This window comes from Heterodontus francisci, chromosome 10 (genome assembly GCF_036365525.1).
Source record: "Heterodontus francisci isolate sHetFra1 chromosome 10, sHetFra1.hap1, whole genome shotgun sequence".
NCBI lineage: Eukaryota > Metazoa > Chordata > Chondrichthyes > Heterodontiformes > Heterodontidae > Heterodontus > Heterodontus francisci.
This window is the reverse complement of record NC_090380.1, coordinates 34,142,890-34,155,454: the sequence shown is the minus strand read 5'-3', so window position 1 is coordinate 34,155,454 and position 12,565 is coordinate 34,142,890.

Genomic DNA, 12,565 nt, shown 5'->3' with positions numbered 1-12,565 from the left:
GCTACACTATTCCCCGATGCCTCTGGGTGGCCTAGAGGCCAACTGGAAAATTCCAATCAGCCTCCAACAATAGGCTTCAATAGGTATTTAATTGGGTTAATCACCTACCTGCCACTTGTGGGCAGGTAGTCTTGCCACCCCACGCCCCATCCCGCCTCCAAGAAAATGGCCCGGGGATGGGATGGAGCCGGGAACCGGCTCGCAAGCCGGAGGCGCAAAATTCCACACCCACCCACCTCCGTGCCCATCCCCATTGGGGTGTAAAACTCAGCCCCATGTGTACTAAACGTGTTTTTGTACCATCTGATTTAAATTACAGTAGTATCAGGTCTTAATATCATTGCATGGTTTGGAGGAAGGCTGTCTTCACAGGCCCAAGACTCAAGTCACTTGTGGACTGTGTCAGTTTGGCTCTATTTCATGTCCTCTTGTCTCTGAATCAGAAGGTTCGGCATTGAAGTCCTATCACTGGCTAACACTCCAGTACAGCATTGCAGGAATTCTCTGCTGTCAAGAGTTAGTGGGTAAACCTGTCAATGAATTCTAGTAGCTTACGTGGATATTAAAGACAGCAGGCAATTCTCCTGAATCAACAACACCAAAACTAATTAACTGATCATTTATGTAATTGCTATTTGTGGGGTTTTGTACAAAATACCTAAAGCATGTGTTTATGGAACCAATGATGCATTTTAAAATAATTTGTTATATTTGAAACCTTTCAATATATTCCTGAGACACTGTACGATGCCATAAAAATGCAAATCTTACTTTTCTTTTTTGTCAAATTGGATTACTCGGAATAGCATTGCTTTTCCCAAAAGTTAAATGAACCTGCCATGCTTTTGCAAAAAAGCATTTTCAATATACAATTGTAATTTCAGTCAACCATTACCCCTGTGAGTACGACAGCTAACTGCTCTCTGCTAAGGGGAAATGGATCTCATTATCTTTGTTAACTAGAGCTACATTTAACAATTCCTCCTTCCAGCCCAACAATCTTTCAAGCTGTGGCAAAATCTGCAAGTAGATTGAATTTAGAAGATGTCACCAGGTTGAAGACATGACAATATTTGCCATATCTACTGCAACAAAAAAACTTTCCTCCTGATCATTTTTTGTATGAATATCTGTAATTTATATTCACAAACTTCAGAACATTTCTCAAAAGTTGCAAGTGTAATATATTATTTTTACCTCCCAGCTCTTGCTAGAAGCTCCTACCAGAATAATCTTGAAAACCAATTATGGCTCCTTTGAAATATTCTATACTTGTAATTTTTTTAATAATTCTTAGGCAAAAATCTCATTTTTCTTCATTTCATAGAAACCAATTTTGACTTTTTAACTGTTTATACTCACAGTTTGGGATAATGCACAAGATATTATTTCGGATATAGTTTCACTGACCAATCCCTTAAGTGAATCTTGCTTCCCCTAAGATCCAGAGTTCACATTTCCTTGCCAATATATAGGTAAATAAAAGTGAAGCCCAGAGATCATAACAGAGAACCATTCCTCTGGGCACTAGCTATTGCACTTACCAGCTCATGAATACTTCTGTCTTCAAACAACTAACTGCATAAACACTCTTACCAAATCAGGACACAGACTTTGAACCAATAAGTAGCTTTATTTAGATTAGATATGTGACCAAACATTAATCAGTATAACCCAGAAAGATATACATTTCCTTACACTCTTTGAGTAAATGTAAATGGGCTAGATTTTGCCCACAGTGGTGACACAAGTCAAGTTTGCACTTGCCAACAGACATTGTATCGGATTTTGCTCAGGAACATGCTGTGATTAGAGAGCCATTTCAATGAAGTGCCCTCTAGAGGGGATCAGGGACCTTTGTAAACAAGGCAAGCAACTGTGTATCTCCTCAACCAATAAGACTGAAGAATCGTTAATGAGCTGTGCAGGGTCTGAACCAGGAAATATAAGCTAGGATATTGAATTTGATGTCAAATCAGCATGCAACAGACACAGCTAACTGATCCCACAACCAGGGGATTAAATCAAAGCACTGCAGTCCTACCACATCCAGTGGTGAATGCTGGTGGACAGGTAAACAACTAATGGAAGAAAGAGGCTCTGTGAGCATCCTCAATGATGAGGGAGCCCAGCCCGTGAGGACAAACGACAAGGCTGAAGCGTTTGCAACCACCTTCAGCCAGAAATTCTGAGTGGAGGATCCTCCTCATGTTCCCACCATCACTAAAATTAGCCTGCAGCCAATTTGATTCATTCCACATGATATTAACAACAACAATTTGATGTAATAAAACATCCTAAGACACTGCCAGCAAGTCACAAAAGGAGATATTAGGGCAGATACCAAAAACTTAGTCAAAGTGATAGGTTTTAAAGAGTATCTTAAAGGAGGAAAGAGAGGTAGAGAAGTGGTGACGCGTAGGAAGGAAATTCCAGAGTTTAGGGCTTTGGCAGCTGAAGGCACGGCCACTACTGGTGGAACAATTAAAATCAGGGAAGCTCAAAAGGCCAGATTTAGAGCACTGTAGACATCGCTGAGGGTTTTGGAGATGGAGGAGATTGCAGTTGCAGAGATAGGGAGGGGTGAGGCCATGAAGAGATCTGAAAGCTAGGATGAGAATTTTGAAATCGAGGCATTGCTTAACTGGTAGCCAGGGTGGGTCAGCGAACACAGGGGTAATTGGAGAACAGGATTAGGTGCAAGTTCAGACACAGGCAACAGAGTTTTGGATAACCTCGAGTTTACGGAGGGTGGAACGTGGGAGACAGGCCGGGAATGTATTTAAATAGTCAAGTCCGGAGATAACGCAGGCGTGGATGAGGATTTCAGCAGAAAATGAACTGAGGTGGAGTTGGCGATGAAATAGGTGGTCTTAGTGATGGCGCAGATATGTGGTTAGAAGCTCATCCAGGGATCAGATATGACACCAAGTTTGAGAACTGTCTGGTTCAGCCTCAGACAGTTGCAGGGAGAGGGATGGGGTTTGTGGCTTGTTTGTAGTACGGAGTTTGTGGCAGGGATTGAAGACAATGGCTTTGATCTTCCCAATATTTAATTGATGGAAATTTCTGCTCATCCAGAACTGGATGTCAGACAAGCATTCTGACAATTTAGAGATAGTGGAGGGGCCAAACGAGGCTGTGCTGAGGTAAAGTTGGGTGTCATCAGCATACATGTGAAAGTTAATGCTGTGCTTTCAGATGATGTCACTATGGGGTAGCATGTGGATGAAAAATAAGAAGGGGCCAAGGATAGATCCTTGGGGGACACCAGACGTAACTGTGGAGGAGCAGGAAGAAAAGCCATTGCAGGTGACTCTTTGGCTATGATTAGATAGATAAGAATGGAACCAGGCAAGTGCAAACCTACCCAGCTGGACAGCGATGGAGAGGTGTTAGAGGAGGATGGTGTGGTCAACTGTGTCAAAGGCTACATATGGGTCACAAAGGACAAGGAAGGATAGTTTAACTTTGTCACAATCACTTAGGATATCATTTGTGATTTTGATAAAAGTCGTTTTGGTACTGTGGCAGGGACGGAAACCTGATTACAGCTTGGAGTTCTGGGTAAGATTGGCATGGATTTGGGAGGTGACAATATATTCAAGAACTTTGGAGGAAAGACGGAGTTTGGAGATGGGATGTGATTTGCAAGGACAGAGGAGTCAAGGATATTTTGGGGAGGGGTTGATGACGGCAGCTTTGAAGGAGAGGGGAACAGGACCTGAAGACAGAGAACAGTTAACAATATCAGTTAACATGGGAGCCAGGAAGGGAAGTTAGATGGTCAGAAGTTTAGTGGGAATAGGGTCAAGGGAGCAGAAGGTGGGTCTCATGGACAAGATGGGCTTGAAGTGGGCATGAGGGGAGATAAGTGAAGAATGAGAAAATGATGCTACTTTAGGGTTAGGAGATGGGGGTACTTTAGAGGAAGTTTGGCCCAGTGGACTAGTGGAAGGGAGGGACATGGCAGAGGTAGCTGATTGGATGGTCTCAGTCTTAGTGACAAAGATGTCCATGAGAAATAGAGTTAACATTTCAGGTCGGAATTAGCCTTTCATCAGAACTCTGCATTGTCATCAAGGTAATTGGCCTGAAACATTAACTCTGCTTCTCTCTCCACAGATGCTGCCTGACCTGCTGAGTATTTCCAGTATTTTCTGCTTTTATTTCAGATTTCCAGCATCCATGGTATTGTGCTTGTGAACCAGTGTTACAACCGAGGCAGGAAGAGTGCACTGTCTCTCTCTAGTTCCACTTCTCCACAGGTCACATCATATATTTAAATGTTTACCCAGTTACCGATATGGCCAATTATATACTCTTTTTTATTTTGAATAAAATCCACCAACCAGCTTTCTGTAAACAAACAACAAAAGTATTAATTTATTATAAAACAAGACTTAGTCAATAAAATTGCAAAACTTTAACACATAGTTTGAAATATGACAGTAAATATATATATATAATATATTTCCCTTCTAAATACCCAATACACACACACACACTGGTTAAAGGACAAATAAAGATGCTTTGGCCAAAGTACTTGATAATTCTTGAAGAAAAAGGATAAGATATGTTATGTTCCTGATGGCATACAGTCTGGCATATGAGGACACATAGATGGGTCACTAGGATCTTTTCAGAAGCAGTTCATTCAGGAAAAGGAAGACTTCCAGAAGCTTCTCAGGAGAAATGCTGCTTCAGTTTCTCTATTTCTTACACTTGATTCTCAGGGTTTCTCAAAGAGGTGGAGAAAAGATGAACTTGTCTTCTCTATTAGCAGGCTGACCTTCAACTGACTCAAAAACTAGTATTCAAAAATGAAACCTTCTCTTGACTACCAAAAATCTTGACATGTCACTTTTCTGTAAACAACTCCCATAGTCAGAAGGTACCTGCTGTTTACTTAGCTGAAGACATGTGATGTCCAGTAAATGTTTTTTTAAACAGAAAGCTCAAGTCCTTCCAATGACCTTTTTTCAAAGAAAAAACAAAGTCCAGCATCTATGGAATCATTTCAGTCCCAAATGAGTCCATCTCCACAATCTTCAACCATGACTCCTCAAAAAATATAAAAAAAGAAGCACTTTCGGGACACAGACATCCTGTTGCTGTTAGCTGTCCAGTGACTGCTGTTGGCAAGTGTGTGTGCATATGTATGTGTGTATGAAGGTGGTGAGTGCAGGATTGAGTTTGGCTTTGATATCATCCATACTCAAACTTAGTCCTGCTAATATTCTAGTGAAAACACATGAATAAGATTGACTTATACAGTGTAGGTGCCTGAGGGTGATTAGCACCTATTTAACTGTAAACCCAAAAGAATTAATTGCTGGAGAAGAGAGAAGAAAATTCAAGGAAGAAGGAAGATTCTCGTGTGCCTTCAACTGATTTCAGAATATGTTCAGTATTGTACTCTTGAATATAGCTGTCTCATCGTAAATGTTTTATCCTCAATGCAATGTACAAGTTGAATAATCTGTATAAGTGGCTCATAATCATTCAAAGATTCTCCATCATTGATAAGGTTCAGGAGTGGATGGAATACTTACCACTCTCAACAATCTGTAAGGATCTCAACATTATCCAAGGCAGAGCATCTCGCTTGAAAGATGTCCATGCCACTGAACGCCATACCCAACCACCCATCCCAGTGCACTGTGGCTGCAAAATGTACACTCTATAGGATGCACTACAGAGACTCACCAAGGTTACTTCAAGAGCATCTCCCTTCTCTTTATCCTCTATCATCAAGAAGAACAAGAGCAGAAATATCATGGGAGCACCATCACTTCCAAGTTCCCTTCCAAGTCATACTATCTTGACCTGACTATTGCTGGGTCAATATCCTATGATTCCCTGTCTAACACCATCATGGGTGAACCACCAGCACGAGGACAGGAGAGGAAGTAATAAAAAGGATAGTGGGAATTCTTGTAGCCTTTTCCCTCTCGAGCCCCAGAACATTGAGAGGCCCCATCATTCTTTTGGCTAAAATCAACTAACACAGCACTGACCAGGCATTGAAACTGGGATCGACCCATTTTAGCAGTGTCAGATTACAGTAATAAAGCTGCTACTGACATCCATGTCCAACGCTGCATGGCACAACTCATTGGATTGCAAAAACTCTGCATATAAAATAGATACGTTAAACCTTCTGTAAAACACAGACACAAGGAAACCATTTTATCCTTTTGGACATGGATGCTGTCTAATCAAATTATCAGATAAATTTAAATGTTTACAGATTCATCATTTAACTGGTTGAAAATTGCAACCCATGTGGCAATTTGCACCCTGATGAATATTAGACAATTTACTGCTCTGCCTGCAAAGTTTGATTGAAATTTAGGCTGTTATGAGCACTGTAATTTGTAGCATGATAATATTTTTTAAAAATTGTGATTTTGAAAGTGGTGTAAGATGGAGTCAGAGGTGTTATGTGGCCTCACATCAACTCTGCTTAAAGACAAGACAGTTATTTGTGTGAGTGGATCGCACATGGCTTAGCACACAGTGAGTCAGAGGACACATTACTTTATATTAACAGGCATGATGTACCATAGGCCAAGCAATGTATTGGGCTGAATTTTTAAAGCTCGCCAACGCACAAGGTGTGTGCTGCTGAGTCTCCATGATTTTAGCATGGCTGCTCATTTATATGGAGAGGATGGAACGCCCGCCCCCAGTGATGTACAGGGTGGGCCCTCCGTCCACAGCAATGGCATCCGGTGCCACTGCGCAGGCGCCGGTGCCATTTTTAAAGGGCTTCAAGCCCTTCAGTTAGATTAAAATTTTTAAAGGTCCCAGTCCCCAAGAAATAAAGTTACAATCTTAATAGCACTTTGAATTCCCTCTCCCACCATCCCCAAATGAGCAATCAATATATAAATTGCCCTCTCCCCCCGAAAAAAACATTTATTCTGATCGTGAACGTTCCTCTCAGAACTTTATTAACTTTGACTCTCAACCCCTTCCCACCATCCCCTCAATGAATAGGAAGAGTTTTCCCCACTCCCCGTACCCCCCAGCCTTGAAAACTTCACTCCTCTCCCTTCCCCACCAGCGTGCCGCCTCGGATCTCCAAACCGGCCGGAATATCAGCGTGGGACGGCCATCGCAACGAGGTCAGTAATTATTCATCTAATTTAAATTGATTAACATATTTTGACTATGACCCCGTCATCGAGCAGTGGGTGGACTGCCATGGGCCTCACCACCGCTGGTAATATGTGGTGAGGCCTTCCCAGTATCGAGGCCCATGGCAGGCCTCATGACCCCTGACATTGGGCGGCTGGTAAAATCCAGCCCATTATCTCAGAATAATGTTACGGGCAAGTGGGAAGTGATGTGGGTGACTTCCATTTTTCACCTCTAAACTGACCACAGATAGTGTTTTAAAAATAATGTTTCAGTCCCTGAGTGCTTTAAGGGTCAAATAAATAGAAAAATGACAGGTTTTCCCATAGGCTAAAAAAGAAAGATAAATATTTATTTTGACACAATAACTGAAAAGTATTTGCGACTTCACCCACTCACGCATTCACATACTCACACATACACGCACACACGAAAAGATGGAGAGTAGAGTGCAGCATGCAATTATTGTCCAATTATTGTAAAAGAGTTTGCTGTTTGAAAAACCTTTAGAAGCTTTTCAAGAGGAAGTCTTTCAGTGGAGCAGGCCTGAATGTTTCTTGTCTTAAAAAGGATGAAGTGTTGCTGGCTCCTTATAATTAAGCCTCATTCCGAAGTCAGTGGTGGAAATCCTGGTATGCTTTTGCAGATGGGTGTTCTAAAGTCATTTGCAATTTCTCTGCTGCAGTAGTTGAAAGATGCTATCAGCAGGGCTCCTGCTTAGCTGGAACTGCCTCACAGCTATTCCGGTTGGAAAAAACTTTCTCTAGCTGTTCTGCCTCTCTCTCTCCAGAGGGATACCTTTCAAGGTAGAAACCTGTCAGGTTGGGGTGTTGGTCAGGTGACTAAGGGCTGTCTACCCTGAGGTGATTCAGACAATGTTCCAGGATATGGGAACCATTGTTACATGGTGGTATATAAATCTGGTCCATTTTGATAAATAGTTGTTATTTCACACCTATTCTTTTGTCTTGGCTTCAAAATCAGTCTGTCTACAAAAGTCTTTGTTAACTCCATTCCTGCAGATAGGAGTTGTTCATATGGAATGGGCTGTTTTTCTATTTCAATGTGTTTTCCCCAAAGCTAATTCAAACGTGGATAATGGGTTTTGTCTTCAACATACAAACATGTTTATTAACAGTACAGGGTCACCTGACTTCTAGTCCATTTTGTCTGTGGCACAAATGTGTCCTTTTTTGTAGTTCAGTTCGACAGTTGATTTTTATTTCATAATTCCTCCAGTTCATTTCATATCTTATCACTGTTCCCTCCGTGAGCATAACAGTAAATAGACCTGCCCTGCCTTGCTCAAAGATTGGAATGGATAGGGCTCTTGATTGTTATAGGTGAGAGTTAGTTGTCAAGTTTGTGGGAAGCCATGCTGTGAAGGTTGAAGCAGGGAAGCTTCAGCTGAAAAGGCCGAGATAGGAATATCAGAGGCCATAGATAATTAAATTAGTACATTATGTAAACCATGGAGCGGAGTTAACTCCCCCTTGGCCCCTTTATTCCCTGCACTCACTTGATCCTGGCCACCACGTGGGACTAAGTCCTCTTAATTCAGGCTCAGGCTGGGTGTTTGGGATATCAGGTTACAGAAGAGCCACTCTCCACTTAATCCACCGGCTACAGTTAATGGCTTAGTACAAAGAGGAGGAAACTCAGTCCTTTCTTTAACTATCAATTTACTTTATTCATGTTGTTGTACAATGTAAGAATAAGGCTTATACACTTGGTTAGACAAAAGCATGCAACTCAAACTGAGTTATACAGTTAATAACAAAGCTAGCTAGAATCGATAAGCACACCCACTAGGTTCCTCTGACCTTTCCCTGACCTAGTCACAGAAAACAAAGGATAATACCTGAAAAAGGGGAGAGCTGATGCTGGCCAGACGTTCCGTTATCTCTCTCTTTTACGTCGTAGCCACGTTGCTCACGCAGGGTCTTCCACTTCCGCGATGGTTGATCTCCGGAGTTTCTCGCTGGCTCTATGCCCGAGATTCTCTATTCTTATTCTCCTTCTTATCTCTCCAAAACTGAGCTGTCTCTTTCCGGTTGGTTTAAGTCTGCTCACCTCGTCTTCTCCTAATTGGCCCAGGCCCAAAGACCCCGGTATCACACCGTGTCCAAATAAGGCTCTTTTCCTGTGATCTCTCCTTTGTCTTGTCACATAAATTAATTAGTTCAAACTGGTTTTTACCAGCACAGGCCAGTGTCAGAGCTCCAGGTTACTATAGTTCAACAAGCTATTCCAGCAGTTTGTAACAGACTCTGTATTTCTTGCAGCCCCTGGCCAACAATTGGAACAGCTCTGCGTGTGAAGTAAACAGGAACAGTGTGGGCTTTGGAGAATCCTATAAATAAATGAGAACATTTCAGGTTGTAAAGTATGAACCAAAGGAGTACTAAAATTAGGGCCCGCAAAGAATTAAATTAATAAATGAGTATCAATGACTCTAGCCAGAAGGGGGAAATAAAGAAAAGTGGCCCAGGCATGAAAGCATTAAATGTGGGTTTAGTATTGAATGGCATAGCAGACTTGTAGGTCTGAATGGCCTACTCCTGTTCTTATTTCTTAATGTTCTTTTGAGCAACACACATTGCAAAAAAGTAAACAAATAAATGAAAATAGCCCAGAAGGAATGAAATAACTAGGAAGGCTTCAAAGAATTAAATCCAAAACAAAGAATGGCCAAGTCCCAAAGGAGTGATACAGAAAGAAAGTAAAATTCATATAATTCCCAATATACGGCCTTCACTGATGTGCTGCATCAAGAGAAGGTCCCACACTATCACGACTCAAGGACAAGGTTCAAGCACAACAATGTGTAGTATCTTTATTACACTTTTATTGGAAGAAATGCTTCAATAGAGAGAAATCAGGTTGTGATAAGTGTGTCAATCTTTGGCAGGTTTCAGGCACACTCTCTAAAGAAAATAATAGCAGCTAATTTCCTAAGTGGTAATTGAATGCTCGCAGCTGAAAAAATATAATGGAACTCAACAAGGCACCATTTGTGACTTGTGTAAAGGGCAGGCAACCAACTTGCAGCTTAGTTAATTTAGAACAACTTCTCCTATTGCAAAGTCTCTGGAAGAACTCTAGTGTTTTTGGTGGTGTTTTAATGAGTTCTTGGATGTGTTGCTGCATACTCATAGGGGTTGGGGGGGTAGGGTGGGGGCAGAGGATTTGGTGACCTGCCCATACAAAGGCTGCCATGGGTTTGGGGGTTGCAGCTGCAGTGCCTCTGGGTCTGCAGCACAACAAGGAGATGGAGAAGAGGCTGCAGAGAGGGCAAACTCTGTGCTATCTCCTCTGCCAAGTTGAAGCTGGACTCCTCCATGCTACTTGACAGTGACAGGAGGCTGTCTGGCAGGCCAGCCAATGCGTGCAACATCTTAGTGTGCAGCCTTATCAGTGTTCTCCTGTATGCTGCCCCACTGATGTCCTGATCTGAGTCCACTGTAGCAAAACCCGTCTGTGACCTTGCCCTCTGGTGAGCTGGCAAATGAGCCGTCCTTTACCCCTGGCCTGGCTTTAGCCCATTTGTAGCCAATGACTCTCCACATGCAGATCTCAACAGGTACATACAGTGCCAGTATCTAAGCTGGTAGTTGCAAGTGTCAGATAAAGTGACAGAGCCTCTTCATAAGTGCTGTACTGTTGCTCTGTCTTCTCCTCCTGGGTGCACTATGGCCTGACAGGTGACAGTTCTTAGATGTCTGAAAGCAGAAAATCAAAAAAGGGAAGGTTGGGTGAGGGAAGGAGGGTGGTGAGGAAATCAAGAGGTTCATGATTACACTATCTGCAGCTTGTTCACCATGCCAGATAGCAGGATGAGGATGAGCTGGGAGTTGAGAAGGGTCATCCTCAATGTTCTCAGTATCGCTGAATGCCACGGTCTCTCTCGCAGCCACCTCCATGATGCAGAGAACCATCACATCCATTGGACTGAGGACATGCAGGCATCCTTGTCTCCCACTGGTTCCGGTCTGCTCCCTTCTATATTGTGCAACCTTGTCCTGCAACAGAAATGGCAGAATGTCAGTGATTATGTAGCACTGTGTTTGGGCAATGTGCCTGCCATAGCTGAATATCTGGAGGCATGTGAAAGCAGTGGGAGCTGCATGTGATAATGGTATCATTGGAATGTATATGTGGGTGAGGTGGAGTATCTAGATGTTTGGCGTGAGCCTTGAGTGCAAGGGACTACTAATGGGCGAGTGATGGGTGTGTGGTACATTGAGCAGTGTGAGAGATTGGTGCTGTGGTGGGTAGGAGACATCATGTGAAGATGCATTCATTGACCTTGGTCGCTGTTCCGGGAGAGCAGTGGAGAGGAGCAGACCTGCAGGAAGAACACGGAGTGGGGAGCCGATAAATACAGCCCGAGGATCGCAGCCTACAGCACTTAGCTTCCGGGAGACCAGCGAACAGGAGTCCAGGCAAGTTTGAAAACAAAGTGAACAGTGACATCACAGGAAAGCTGCAAGGTGATTGGTTGGTGAGTAATTGCTGTTCGGGAGTATCAGTAAATAGCTGGGTTATAGGGTCTCAACAACTGGCAGACTAAAAATGAGTAAAAAATTAAGTATTACCTATAAGGAACAAGTGAGTGGCTGGTGAATATTTTTTTGAGTAAGGTTTATTTTAACTAGTGAACTATAATGATCAGGTGGCAGGACTGTATCTCCAACACAGAAATCCTCGAGGCGGCCAACATCCCCAGCATATACACCCTACTAAGCCAGCGGCGCCTGAGATGTCTTGGCCATGTGAGCCGCATGGAAGATGGCAGGATCCCCAAGGACACATTGTACAGCGAGCTCGTCACTGGTACCAGACCCACCGGCCGTCCATGTCTCCGCTTTAAAGACATTTGCAAACGCGACATGAAGTCCTGTGACATTGATCACAAGTCGTGGGAGTCAGTTGCCGGCGATCGCCAGAGCTGGCAGACAACCATAAAGGCAGGGCTAAAGCGTGGCAAGTTGAAGAGACTTAGGAGTTGGCAGGAAAAAAGACAGAAGCGCAAGGAGAGAGCCAACTGTGTAACAGCCCCGACAACCAATCTTATCTGCAGCACCTGTGGAAGAGTCTGTCATTCTAAAATTGGCCTTTATAGCCACTCCAGGTGCTGCTTCACAACCACTGACCACCTCCACCTCTCGAGACAAGGAGGCCAAAGATGGAGAAGATATTGATTATTAATAGGATTTATCAGTACTAGTAAAGTTTTATTAATAATTCTAAGGTTATGTAGTATTGGTAAGGTTTTTTGTGGCAATAGAAAAGCGTCAACTAATAAATAAAGGAATAGCAGTGGTGCTTCAACCTTGTGAATGCAATTCCTGTGCTATGTGGGAGTTCCAGGATGCTTCCTTTATCCTGGAGAACCATTTGTGCAGGAAGTGTTGTC